The following is a 14,913-nucleotide window of genomic DNA, read 5'->3' on the forward strand; positions in this document are numbered from 1 at the left end:
ATTAAGTGTTGGTGCTAGTCACATAAACTGTTTGGAAAATAAAGGTCTCACCAAATATAATTTTCAATAAACAACATTAAACAATGAATCATCATGGCAAGTGCAATGCTTTGTCAACCCCTCTCATAACCAGGGTGTTCAGATTTTCCCTGTTAAGTTACATAACATAAGTACAGTGCATTTTTATTGCTGACAGTTAAAGAACTATTATTCCCAATATCAACATCATAAAAGTTTATTTCAGCTATGCAAATCCATAAAACACACATGGAATCTGTTCCATAGCACAGAGATATAAATTAAATTAAAAGTCAATATGTGCATATCTCTTTATATATTGTAAGTGATTTCAATCTGGCACACACCCAAGTCAAAATCCAGCATGTAGTGCACAACTGAAACCCTTATTTATTTCTGTCTATAAGTTCAATATTCTGAATGAAATACCACTCATATCACACCCTTCTCCTGCAACCCCCCACCCCCGGTCACGCTGAACCAGGAATCAGGCTGGTTTGCAAAGGTAAATATTTATTTATGTATTGACATTTTAATCACAGTATATTTTAATAAACAACAATCACGAATGGGGTTACAGAACACTGAGTAATATCTTTAATACACTAGGAATGGATAATGAGCAAAACAAATGCAGCACAGAAAATAATACTTTTGTGTTGGTTTAGATCAGATAGCACTATGGTTAGAGGTTCCCCCTGCAATACCCCTCAACCACCCAATAGGCAATTAAATAGATGTGAGGAGAGAGCAGGTAATCAGGAATAGCACAAATCAAACAGAATATCAGTTCCCCTTTTCCCCCTTCAAACACAAGAGAAACACGGAATTGACTTTCAGCTGTCAGTATGGCTTTGAAATTATCTTTAGAATTGACTCGGCAAACACATTGTAGAAGCAGAGTATCCTTTGGTTCCAAATCCAGTGACAATTTTGTGCTGCATTCCGGTGGAAGCCTCCTGCTTCACGCTCATAGCCTTGAACATTTTATTTTTCTCAGTACCATTACACCCAGACTCACAAGACTTAACCTCCTTTATGTATAGAAACCAGATGTGGAAGCATACACGGCTCCCACAGGGATACTAAAAGCCACCCTCTATATTCAACAAGGTCCTCCAGGTGGACCTAGGTAATCTACAGATGGAATGCACGGTTTTGCAGTACGTAGATGACATTTTGATTTGCAGCACGACAGAAGACATGTGTAGAAATGACTCAGTGCACATGCTGACAGTGTTAACAGACAAGGGGTACAAGGTGGACAAGGCCAAACTGCAGTATTGTCAGAAAAAAGTACTATACATTGGACAGACAATTTCCCAAAATTGCCAACAGATCACGCCAGAGAGGGTGGAGACAATATGCAGGACAGCCAAACCCACGACAGTAAGAGAAATGCAGCGGTTCTTATGGTTGTGCAATTATTGCAGTACATGGGTATTTGACTACAGTACATACACGAGGCCAATACATGGAGCTCTGAAAGAAGCACACAAGAGACATTTGCAGTGGAGAAATCAGCAGGGACTACCATGGGGTGTACTACCACGCTTTACGTGGAACATACACTTTTTGCGATACTGCAGAAGACAAATAGAACATTGACAACACAGAGATCATCAGGATATGAGGCAATACTATCAAATGCCTCACTTAAGATAGTGATGTGCAGAGTTGTCAATCCAGCAATTTTTCTCACAGATGTTTTGCAGGTGGGTGACTATGAACACAGCTGTACAGCAAACATACATCAGTGACACCTGCAAAGTCCATGAGGACGCACTTGAGGGGGGAGAGGTGCTGTACATTGATGGGTCTTCAAAAATTGACCAGGCAGATAGGGTCAGACATACAGGGACAGCAGTGCTGAGATTGAGGGAGAATGGAACAAGTGAGGTAGTGGCAAGTGCGTGATTACCAGCACATTATTCAGCACAAGCAGCAGAATTAATGGCCTTAATACTAGCATTAGAATACAGCTGGGAAAAGGAAGTAACAGTGTGCTCAGACTCAGCGTAAGTAATGTCAAAAGTACATTCAGGACTGTCATGATGGATCAGGAGAGGATTCAGGAGGGCAGACGGGTCACCAGTAAAGCATGCACTTTTATTGGGCAAACTGATCGAAGTAATTAATTATCCTACACAGATAGCCATAGTGCACACACACAAGGGGAAGAAGCCATTTCAAGAGGAAACAAAGCAGCAGACTCAGAAGCAAAGCGTGCAGCATATTTTGTAGAATTATTAAAGATGGAGGCAGTATCAAATGTCTGTACTGCGAGAACAATGATACTAAAGGATGGGTATAATGTGCTGCCAGAATCACAGATCATGGAGTTGCACAGAGCTACACCCAGGGAAGAGAAGGACATATGGATGAAAAAGGGATGCACAATGTCTGCAACAGATGGCCAATGGCGGCAAAACAACACAGGGAAGGTGGTGATGCCTCTGGCACTGTTGAACATAGGATTGACACAGTTACAATATCCCACGCACACAGGGAAAGAGGTCATTGCCGCTCACATTCGATAAACATGGTTCTGTCATAATTTGGCGGAACATGTGGCTGAATTTGTGAACAATTGTCTTGTATGCAAACAGTACACAGCAGGGCATACATTGAGAGTTGTGAAAGGAGCCATACAAAGTCCAGCAGGTCCATTCCAGCATCTACATGTTGAATACGTTGACATGATCCAAGTGTGCAAAGGGTACCGCTACATGATAGTGGTTGTATGCCCATTCTCTTGGTGGATTAAGGCACGCCTCTGCTCTCATCCTGATGCTCTCAGGGCAGCCAAGGTTTTCATCAGATAAGTCTTCCCGCGATGGGACATGTGTGATATCCTTGCGGTCTGACAAAGACCCTCACTTTGCCAATGAGATGGTCAAGCACATCACTATGTTGCTGGGCATTCAACAGAAGTTCTCCTGTGCGTATCACCTGCAAGCAAATGGAATGTGTAAATGTCTGAATGTCTGAATGGCCTCCTGAAAGAGGCAATAGCTATGACAAAGCAGAGCACAAAGAAAACTGGCTGCACTGCCTACCACTTGCATTGTTTGCATTGAGCAATAAGCCTGGGTCCGATCACCATTTAACACCCCATGGGCTCCTCCCACTAGGTCTTTGAAGGATGCTGAGAATAGTGCATATGTGTTAGGTCAGGAATGTATTATTACATTACTTCCTTGATTGCTAGTGCCTCTTTTATCTTTCACCAGATACAATGGTTCTGGGCAGGCCCAGAAGACAACGAAGAAAGCAACTGTGACAATGGACAAAAAGACTCTGGAGTAAAAAGACAGGTTAACATTGGAGATACGGTCCTGCTAGGCAGTTTTATCCAAAAGTGGGATGCACCCAGATTTACGGGCCCCCACACCATTGCAGCAGTAGCAGATAAGGCTGTCCGACAGTGTGGAACCATTTGTCTGACATGAAGCCCTACAAAGCAGTGGCCTCGCCTGGCAATGAGTTCAACAGGTCCAACGATCAGCAGCAAGAGGAGCAGCAAGACAACTCTGAACCTACTCTGCTGAGCGGAGGACAGCCAGTGGTTACTCGTTCAAGGGCATTAAAGGTAGGGAATGGACTGATTTTTGACTCAGAGTGAGGATGCACTGTCTGTTTGTTACTTTATTCTCTGCATACATTCTTCGAGAAAGCTAACTGCAATAATTTATGATTGTCATTGTCACCCGCTGACTATCACCCTGATACTTTCTCGAACCAATTTGTCCACACTGTGAGAAGACCCAGTAGTTTCCGAACACGATCAGTCAGTGTATTATCTCGCCTTTGTAGAATATTTGGCCCAAGCTTACCTACAACTCAAACAAGGTGGCCCTCCTATTCTCGCTGCACTGAGCGACCCAGCAGTAAGGGCAGTATGGGAGCAAGTGTTCATTTTTGGTGTCAATGATTATCTAGTTCGCAGGGCTTAAAGAATTGACTAGATACTAACAAATAACACACATTTTTGTGCATTTCAGGCTGGCAACTATATCTTCAGGCTGCACAAGGATCAGGCAGCACAGGTACAGATGGGAGAAATATTACAAAATGTTATTATATTGTTGTGTCTCTTTATTCCAAGTGGAGTTTTTGCATTTATATTTTGGAGGATTTCGCTTGTTGCTAGTGCTACCCCTGTATACTCTACTAACATTCCCCTGAACCAAGCAGGTGGAACAACCATGTCAGGTGGACAGGAGAGCACTTGTGACTGTCTTTTTTTAATATAATGGTTTTGTAGCTTGGTGCTCTCCTGTCCACCTGACATGGTTGTTCCACCTGCTTGGTTCAGGGGAATGTTAGTAGAGTATACAGGGGTAGCACTAGCAACAAGCGAAATCCTCCAAAATATAAATGCAAAAACTCCACTTGGAATAAAGAGACACAACAATATAATAACATTTTGTAATATTTCTCCCATCTGTACCTGTGCTGCCTGATCCTTGTGCAGCCTGAAGATATAGTTGCCAGCCTGAAATGCACAAAAATGTGTGTTATTTGTTAGTATCTAGTCAATTCTTTAAGCCCTGCGAACTAGATAATCATTGACACCAAAAATGAACACTTGCTCCCATACTGCCCTTACTGCTGGGTCGCTCAGTGCAGCGAGAATAGGAGGGCCACCTTGTTTGAGTTGTAGGTAAGCTCCATAGGGAGAGGCAAGTGCAGTGCTGACACAGACATGAAAGGGGTAAACGTGTATCTCACTGACACTGCTCGAGTTTCTAACAACATGTGGCACAAACATATGACAAAAGTAGGTAAGGAAACCTCTGGGGAGAGCTGTTGTGTCTGCTCATTAATGCCCTATGCCATGAGTGCCTCCAGAATGGTTATAGCAACTGAAATACCAGTAGCAAGAGCTCAATACCTGATACACCTGTCGATAGTAAAGGCCATAGGAAGATTTCAGGGGAAAACAGCAACTCTGAGATGGATGTCCTGAGCAACATTCCTGTACAAAGACAATTACATAAAGACAGTAGACATGATGAACAATTACTGGCAGTTAGATGAAGCAATACAATACATAACAGATGGTCCTGAGAAAGGAGAGACAAAGACAGTAACGCTGAAGGAACTTCCATGCCCATGGACGAGAATGAAAGAGACAGGAGGAGAACCTGGGAGCTGGGAGAGACCACAGATGTTCGTGTATGGTCAAGTTTAAACAGAAGACGGATGGAAGGATGGGGTGGTGGGAAGCAAGGCCCTGACACTAGCACAATCCCCAGTGAACAAAGTACAAGAAGAAAATGACAAATGCCTTGAAGGAGTGGAAACAAGTGCGAAGTTACTTACATGGGTGGAAAATGAAGCTGGACCAATGCTTATAATACCCTTGAAGACACCTGCACTGTATTACCAAAATTATGTTGAAGTGGAAGTGGGGGAAAATACAGGATGCAGAAGCATAGAAAAGCATGCTGCAATGAAGATAGGAACTGTAGTTCTGATGGATCACTACTGGCTGTGCAGATCCAAGGCAAACAAGAAGCTGCCACCCAAATGGGGAGGAGTTTGCTCACTGGTACACATCAATATGCCTTCTTTGGTCATGCTGCGAAAAAGGATGTTAAGCTCGATAAATTTCCAAAAATGGACACTAACAGAAGTAATAAGATGTCTGTAGAAAAGGAACAGACAAGCAAGAATGAAAAGCCAGCAGAATTGAAGAGAGTAAAGAGAGGAGGCAATTACTTCATTACATTACATCAGAAACAGCACCTATCCCCACACCCCCTGCCCTCCTATCAGCCTGTGATTGGCCCCAGGTCACCCCACATGACCAGAACATTTCTGCAGCAAGGAAGACCTTTTGTCTGTGCTGAAGGTCTAATTTAGCCCACTTAAACGCCACCTTAGAGTGAGGTATAATCTCCTACCGGTAAGCAGAGCTAAATGGTGTTGTTTTGCTGTTTTCCTTCCCTCATTCCTGCCTGCTCCCACTGTATCACTTCCTCCTCTACCCCCTCTCCCAATCCCACCTCTCCCCACTCCCCCTACCCTCCCATCAGCCTGTGATTGACTGCTGGACACCCCACGTGACCAGAACATTTCCATATCAGAAGCCCTCCCAGGGCAGCCTTTCCCTGGCAGCCGGTGAAGTGCTCAAAGCAAAGGGCACCTCCCTTAGGCATCTCACCTCTGCCTGTTTGTGCCTGTTCACCCTAGGGCACCCTTAGCCAGGCTTCAAAAGCCATCGGTAGCAACTTCCAGGTAAGAGACAATGAACATTTCATTACACAGCCAATGCTGCATTCATGGCTCTTGAAGTGAATTTAGCTGCATTTTCGTTCATAACCACTGCATCTAAAGTTAGCTGTATTGTAAATATAGCCAATGTATTGAAACTAAACTAGTTCTAGCGTATAGCCAATGTATTGAATCTAGAGGAATTTTAGAGTGCAGCCATTGTTTTGAATCTTGCTGAATTTGAAGTTCAGCCAATGTATTGGAACCAGACGCATTGTAGACTGCAGCCAACATACTGAATCTAGGTGAATATTAGTGTGGAGCCAGACTCATTCTAGACTGCAGCCAATGCATTTAATCTAGGTGACTTTTAGAGTATAGCCAAAGTAATGAATCTGGGTGAATTTTAGAGAATAGCCAATGCATTTAATCTAGGTGAATTTACAGTGTAGCCAATGGCCCGCATTACGACCCTGGCGTTAACAAATGGTGCTATTAGCGCCATGGTTAACGCTGGTAATTTACCAGATCCGCCATGGTGAGATGGGGAATTACCGCCCCATTCAAAGGTTGGCGGGCGGTAATTCCCCCTTTACCATTGGCCCTTCCCCACTCCCATTTTTGCCCCATAGGGCTCAATGGGAATGGGGAAGGCGGTAATTACGGTACCGCAAAATGCGCTACCATAATCACCTTCAAGGTCCCTTTGAGGGTCCTTAACTTAACGGCTGGTACAGACCAGCCGTTAAGGTCGGGACCCGCAAAGGGACCTCGTAATCAGACGTTAAGGGATTACCGGTACCCTTACCGGTACCAGTAATCCCTTAACTCCAGGGTCGTAATGAGGGCCAATATATTGAAGCCAGATGCATTCAAGACTGCAGCCGATGGCTTATCTTTATTGCCTCCACCACAGCTGCTGTAGCCACCCGGGAAGGAGCCCTTCCCTCCTCTCCATTGCCGGCTTCAGGAGAAGCGTGACGACTGCCTTGCATTCCGCTCCACACCGGCATCCCTCAGCCACTGGGGTAAGATCCATTGCCTGATCATATACTTTTGAGAATCTGCTCCCCACATTGTGCCGTTCGCACCCTGCACCCTATTTCAGTGTGCAAAAGAAAATATTTGTTTGTACAACACGAGGCTCTGTCGCCCGCAAAATGGCGGTTCTGCCATTGTTTATAGGTTTCTAGAAAAAATGCAAATGAACAAGGGGGGTCCTGGGAGTCTCTCTGCCAGACATTAGTCTTGGTTTCAAGAGACTTACCCAGAGTCTTTAGCTCACTATCCTTCACAGAGAAGAAATATCCCAAACACGTCAGTCTTTGTCCTGCCCTGGGGCAGTCCAGCACCGAAATACTAGGCAATTCTCCTCTGAACAAGAGTACCAACAGCATCCCCAGACACGAGTTTCGGTCTGGTTGGACCTCATCAGTAGGGAGGAGCTGTGCCTCTCTAAGAATAGTGAGCAAGGGGTTCACATCTGGATTCCCCTAGTAATTTAGGGTGAGACCCAAAGTTACTTAAATATGCAAATGAACAAGGGGGGTCATGGGAGTCTCTCTGCCAGACATTAGTCCTGGTTTCAAGAGACTTACCCAGAGTCTTTAGCTCACTATCTTTCACAGAGAAGAAATATCCCAAACATATCAGTCTTTGTCCTGCCCTGGGGCAGTCCAGCACCGAAATACTAGGCAATTCTCCTCTGAACAAGAGTACCAACAGCATCCCCAGACACGTGGAGCTGTGCCTCTCTTATAGGTTTCTAGGCCACCTTTACAGCCACGGATTAGCCAATGTTGTATACATATCCAGAACGCCGGAACTGGAATGCGTTATCCGGCCGCTGATCCCAAGGCCCATCGCCTGTCCATGCCTGTCCTTGCCTGACAGTGCCGAGGGGCCAGCCACTCTGCCCGCCTCACCTCTGAACCTTTATTAACTGGGTAAGACATTTGCATTATTTGACATTATTGCAATATAATATGGTGCGCCTCACCGTTCTACAGTAGCCCAAGCTGATCATATCCTCCTATACAAGGAGGCCAAGTCTCTCAGATAATTATTACTATATTTTGTGCTGTATGCTAGTGATTGACCCCATGTTGATTTACTTTGCCTTATGCATTATGCTGCTATGGCCTAGCGCTCCGTGTATTGCCACGTATCTCATGAGGCTAGATTGCTAAATTTTAAATATTGAACCGTGCATAGCATAGGACTACGGTTAAGGGTATATATCTGCCTACCGAGGCCTGGACTCCTACGGCCAACACTGCATTGTGCATACCGCGTTCCTTACTGCTTTCCTTGACTGTACCTCTATCTAACCAGCTATTTCAAACTATTGTAGTGCTTACAACTCTAATGTTAACTGTTTTACCGTGCGCCTCACTTCATTTCCGCTGAGTGCCACATGTACATCTCCTTTGCCTTCTGAGGGCATGTCACATTTGTATTTGGCTGACACTGTTTAACACGCCCATGTGCTTACTAAATGCATCAGCCCTAAGCTGACTCTGCAGCCTAGTGTTACTCTATGCGCTCACACTGCCATTATCTAGCATGCCCATGATACCAGGTCTGCACCAGTTCTATGTTGTTCTAATGCTACCTAGCTTGCCTATGACACCACGATTGCGACAACTGTATGCTTTCTCTTAAATTGTTCAACCTATGCCCCTACAGTGCTGCACCCTGAGTCTATGATATTAATTGGAAATATGACACGGTGCACCCTACATTTACCACTGAGTTGATTAGTGTGAGTGGTCCCCTTTCATTCCACTACGTCCAACCAGTCACACTGGTCTACTACAAGTACTATGTATGCCACCACCTCTTTATTGTTAATATTGATTTGCTCCCCTATGATTACTAGCCAGCAACCAAAAATTGCACAGTCTATACTTACTAACCCTCATCATCCAATTATGTCCCATCCCACAAGGTCTACACCAGGGATCAAACCCACACATTCCTGCCTTTGCTCATGCATGATTGCCAGCACATAACTATAAGGCCCTGCCAAGTTCTTACCTAAGCTAATAATTGATACTAAATCTACGACCAAAGCACAAATCAGCTGTGCAGACCCTGTCCATATGTTACTATCTAACCAATGCCCTCACCGTCCTCCCATACAAATTGCTCCCAACAAACCTTGCACTACTAGAGTCAGAAATAACAGACTTGGCTCTAGACTACCTAAACGCCACGAGCAATGGATCAACACCTATGACAAAACTTGTCCACCACTTACTGGGAATGACCATACTCCGAAAATGAATGCCATTTACAAAAACAGAATTGCAAGTATTAATTATAAGCCCAAGACTATGGACAATAATAATAAGAGACTGAATCCGAGCAATTCTAGCGCCATCCCTACAAATTCTAGCGCCATCCCTACAAAGCCTAGCAAACAAACTACTAGAGGCGCATTGATCAATGCGAGATCAATGGTGGCACATGCTACTGGCATAGCCAACCTGATCACAGCTGAAAACCTTGATTTCCTATCAATAACGGAGTCATGGCTACATGAAGCTACAGGCCCTACGCTCCTACTTGCAGTACCGGACAACTATACTATCATAAGAGCAGACAGAGCAGACTCTAGAAGAGGCGGCATTGCCATTATTGCTAAGTCTAATCTAGACCTGAGAGTAGCCCTCTCGCCATCCATCACGTCTTGCAAACTATTCACTGCTAAAATTCCTATTTCCAATTCCCGTACCCTTACTGTGCACCTAATAGACCTCCAGGGCCCATTGGCACCTTCGAGGAAGATGTTATGACAATAATATCCGATAACACCAAAGCCTCTTCACAAATACTCCTGTTAGGAGACTTTAACTCAGGCCTCAACAATCCTAATGACCAGCAAGCACTAGCAATATCTAATGCCCTTACCTAATTTGGCCTCACTCATAGAGTTACTCAGCCTTCTCATGATAAAGGTAGAATTTAAGATTGGGTAGCCGACCTGAATTGCGAAACCTTAATCACTTCCATTGTACCTCAATCTTGGACAGATCACCATCTACTGTCCTTTACTCTCTCAGCTAACATCCCCATAACTAAGACTAACCTAACGGCGCCTCCACTCCTCACAAGGAACAAATGGAATATGACTGTGGACACTATCCTACCACTTGTAATCCCTATCCGTAATTCCTTGACAGACACCTCTGATCCAGACATTCTAGTAGACATCTATAATTCCACATTGTCTAGAGCTCTAGACATCATTGCCCCGCTCAAAATGCGTAAAGGTAAACCTAGAGCTCACCTGAACTCATGGTTCACACCTCAACTAAAAGCCTTGCGTGCAGAAAAATTTAAATTGGAAGTCCTATGGAAACACCTCCCCACTGTAGAGAATACAACCAACCTGCTGAACATTTCAGCTAAATATAAAAAAGAGATATTACTTAGCAAACGCGAGACTTACAACAATAGGATTAACATAGCTAGCTATAGTACCAAGGAACTCTTTGTTATCCTTAGATAAATGGAGGCTCCCATCCTTCTGAAAGACACCTGTCTGAAGGATAAGCTCTGGTGTACCAACATCCAGAATGCCCTTACCAACAAGATTGCCACTCCCCAAAACAAAATAGCCGATAAAAGATCTAATTTACCGAACACACCTTCCCACAAACCCCAAGTGCCCTCTGCCAAACCTCTTCAATGCTTCAAATTCACAAATGTTTCCATCCTCGAGGTACAAAACATTATTGCTTATCTCATACCCTCTCGATGCCAAGGAGACAGATGCCCTGCCCAGATTATCAAAGATGCCGCCAGAGACCTGGTGCCTTTTATTTCAAAATTAATCAATGCCTCCTTCACATCCGGCACTGTCCCCAGCAACCTAAAGGAGTCATGGGACCTACCTCTCTTAAAAAAACAATCACTGGATCCTACTATCCCAACTAATTATAGGCCAATTACAACTGTCCCATTTTTACTCAAGATACTTGATATGGTAGCATACCTTCAGATCCAGGAATACCTAGAGACTAATCACCTTTAGGGATTCGACAATCTGGCTTTCAGCCACAACATTGTACTGAAATGGCACTGATTGATCTAAAGATCCAGATCGATGAACTTAAAGATAAAGGGAAAACTGCATTGTTACTACTATTGGATCTGTCAGCTACATTTGATTTGGTGGACCACAATGTGCTATGTACTCACCTTGCATCAGCAGCCCACTTTCCCCAAGACGCACAGCATGGATCCAGCCATTTCTAAATAACAGGACCATGAGAGTTTCTCCCCCTCGGCTGCAGCCAAACTGATCCCCATAACATGTGGAGTACCCCAAGGCTCTTGTGTGTCACTGACAATGTATAACATTTTCACGAAGCCTCTGTTTGGCGATCTTGATCATCTGGGTGTCACCTACACGAACTATGCAGTTGACACCCAGATCCTCATACCTCTTACTGGTAACTATGACACTGATGTAGCCCTAGTGAACAAAATCTACCTAATCATTCAGGCATGGATGGCCACACATGGCCTTTGCCTAAATGAAGATTAAACTGAGATCCCGATACTAGGCTCCCCAACCAACCTTAACAAACTTAGCAACAATTACACTTCCTTCAACATCGATGGGAACAATATTAAAGTGGCAAAAGAGTGACTTCCTAGTCATGGCGGCTCAGCTCTGGAACACACTCTCACCCTCTCTAAGAATTAACCACTCCTTCCCCAACTTCAGGATACATTCTATAAGTTGGCTGTCTGAGAATGACCAATGTTGAGACTAGGTTAACTTGTCATTAACTCCTCACTGTGTTCTTTTGGCTGTAAATGTGCGTTGCACATCCTGTATATATTGCCTGTTAACTTGCCATTAATTCCTTACTGTGTTCTTTTACGCTTTAAATTTAGCTGTACATCATGTATATTTTGTCTGTATCTTTCTGTATGATAAGCTGTAACCTTTCGGAAATGCGCCCAGATAACCCTGATTCGGTGCGCAATATAAATCAATAAACAAACAAACAAACAAACAAACAAATGTACTCAATCTAGGTGAATATAAATGTGTAGTCATTGTATTGAATTTAGGTAAATCTTAGGGTGTAGCCAATGTATTGAAACCAGATGCATTCGAGACTATAGCCAATGCACTGAATCTAGGTGAATATTAGAGTATTGCATTGCCAATGTATCTAGGTGAATTTTAGAGTGCAGCCAATTCATTGAACCTAGGTGAATTGAGAATGAAGCCATTGTTTCGAATCTATCGGAATTTAGAGTGCAACCAATGAATTATATTATGTTCATTTTTGTGAGGAAAGATAGCTCAGGGGCAACACGTTTGTCTTGAAAGCAAGACAACGCAGCGCAACACAGGGTCAAATCCTGATCTGGTGCTTGGAAACCACTCGCTGGTATTAAGTGTGTTATAAAAGGACAATTATTATAATTATTATTATTATTTTATGCAGCCAATATGTAAAATGTAGCTGGGCTTTGAATTCACCCCCTCCTATATTTAGCTGCATCTACACAACCAAGAAACCAGCCAGGACTCACAGGTACATTTCACACTCCATGCTTATGGAAACTAGCCAAAAGCACGGCCACCCACCTGCACACATCTGCTATCATGCACTACTCTAAGACACTTTGCACAACACCTCTGTAGAGGAGGTCCCAAAGAAAGCCTGCAATCCCTTCGCCCATTTTGAAGTACCAGGAACGTTCACACCTCAATATGTGACGTATGATGAGCAAATAAACCAGCAGAGAGACGCAGTAGGGCTCTGCCCAGTACCCATCAGAAGAGCAACACCTATTGAAGTAGCAATATCTAGACAACCAAGGACAGTAAGGTATCCATTGAGAAAGCCCTACCAACAAATGAGACGAAATGTAGATTGCCTAAGTACCCTCCTGGAAGAAACGAAAAAGGCCTTAATGGAAGACGAATGGTGACGTCACGAGAGCCCGGACAGACTCACAGATAGAACAAATGATGAACCAAGAATGACACAAAAAGACGAAACGCCTGGAGAAAAGAGATTGTGAGCTTAAAGTGATAGAAAGCTATCAAAGCGTGAGAGAGTTAAGCTGTAAGCAAAAAGAATACAGACGATCAGTTTACGCCTGTACATATGCTTGAAACCGCAAGAAAGCTAAGAAACCTGTGCAGCTTGCTATGCTAAGTAGAAGAATAGCGCAGCAAGCGCCATTATACATAATCTACTTCAAAACGAAGCACATTATTATAAGTCCGATTCCGCTTTGCACGAAAAGCAGAATCAACTCAGGTTACAAGAGGCCAAACAAGACAAGATTCATATTCTAGCAAAATGAGAAGAGATGCTGAATCGAAATTCAGCAGATGTAACTCGTGCCAGGAGAGCCAAGGTCATACCAATAGAAGGAACAGACAGTAGCTACATCTAAATGAAACTTAAGAACAGAATATCCTGTCTTTGAAAGGTCAAGATAAGGAAGCATAGGCAGGTGGCAAGCCGAATAAGAATTAAATGCACAAATTGAGAGAAACTAGGCAAATTCACAGTGTCTACATCACGTGACCATCCGAGCGAGGGGAAGCACGAGTTCACACCTATGCTTGGCATCCGCCCACGATGAGATATCGGAACTTTCCCAGACAGAAGATGCAGTTTCGAGGCCAACCACAGTAACATAATTGACACATAGTTGTTGAAGTGATCATTGATTGTAACTTTAATTGGATGAAGGCTAGGTAGCTGAGGGGGCGCCCTGCACCTGGTTGACCATTCTGCGTGCTGCTAAGTAAAGTGGAAAGTTATGCATGGAGTTGGTGCCAACCCATTCACAATGGACCAAATAATCTAGGGTCCTATAGTTAGTAGAACCAATGGGACGTCGTACTTTTAGTGACGTCTACAGTAGTTATTTTTTAAGGAAAGGCTTAGATGCCCACCTGACAAAAGTCACCCATTCCCCTCACTCTGTTACCATATACAGATATAGTACCTATATCAAAGTTACCTTTTTCTAGCCAATAGAATTGCATGTTAACTTTTAATTGAAACACGTCATTATGACGAGTTTTGAGTATAAATGTCACTGTTTGTATGAAGTTCATTGGAGTTGAAGCGAGACGGACTATCGCATCACTGCTGATTGCCATGACTCCCCGTTTTTTGTACTCGTTATTAAACGGACTCCCTTTGCCAATCCATTGAGTTGTCCTTATTGATTGGTGTTGGAGTAATAAATCTACACCCCCATCCATCTCAAGGTGCTGCTATCTCGTCTTAAAGTACTTCGGAGCAAACCTCGGCTCTATGGGCCAGCCGGGGGTCTCCTGAGTACACCTCTGCCGTAAGAGTGCAGCTATCTCCCATGATAGAAATGTTGTCTAGCTGCCTAAATAATGATTCTCCTGCTCTTGCATACTCTCCAGACTACCTCTCAGCACCCATCCGCATGCCAGCTCGGCATGAGTAGCTAGCAGGGAATTGGCCACTGCTACGTTCCTTCATATTGGCTAAAATGCACACACACATTCTGAACTCCTCTGATGAAATTCCCACACCTGGTCTTCGGTCCCCTCACAACGTTCAACCCACAGCGCGTTGAGACAGTACCAATGGTAAAAGTCGATATACAATGGAATGGACCACTAAAAATTGAAAAATAAAG

The sequence above is a fragment of the Ambystoma mexicanum genome, chromosome 11 (genome assembly GCF_040938575.1).
Source record: "Ambystoma mexicanum isolate Mex_15411 chromosome 11, UKY_AmexF1_1, whole genome shotgun sequence".
NCBI classification, from domain to species: Eukaryota; Metazoa; Chordata; class Amphibia; order Caudata; family Ambystomatidae; genus Ambystoma; species Ambystoma mexicanum.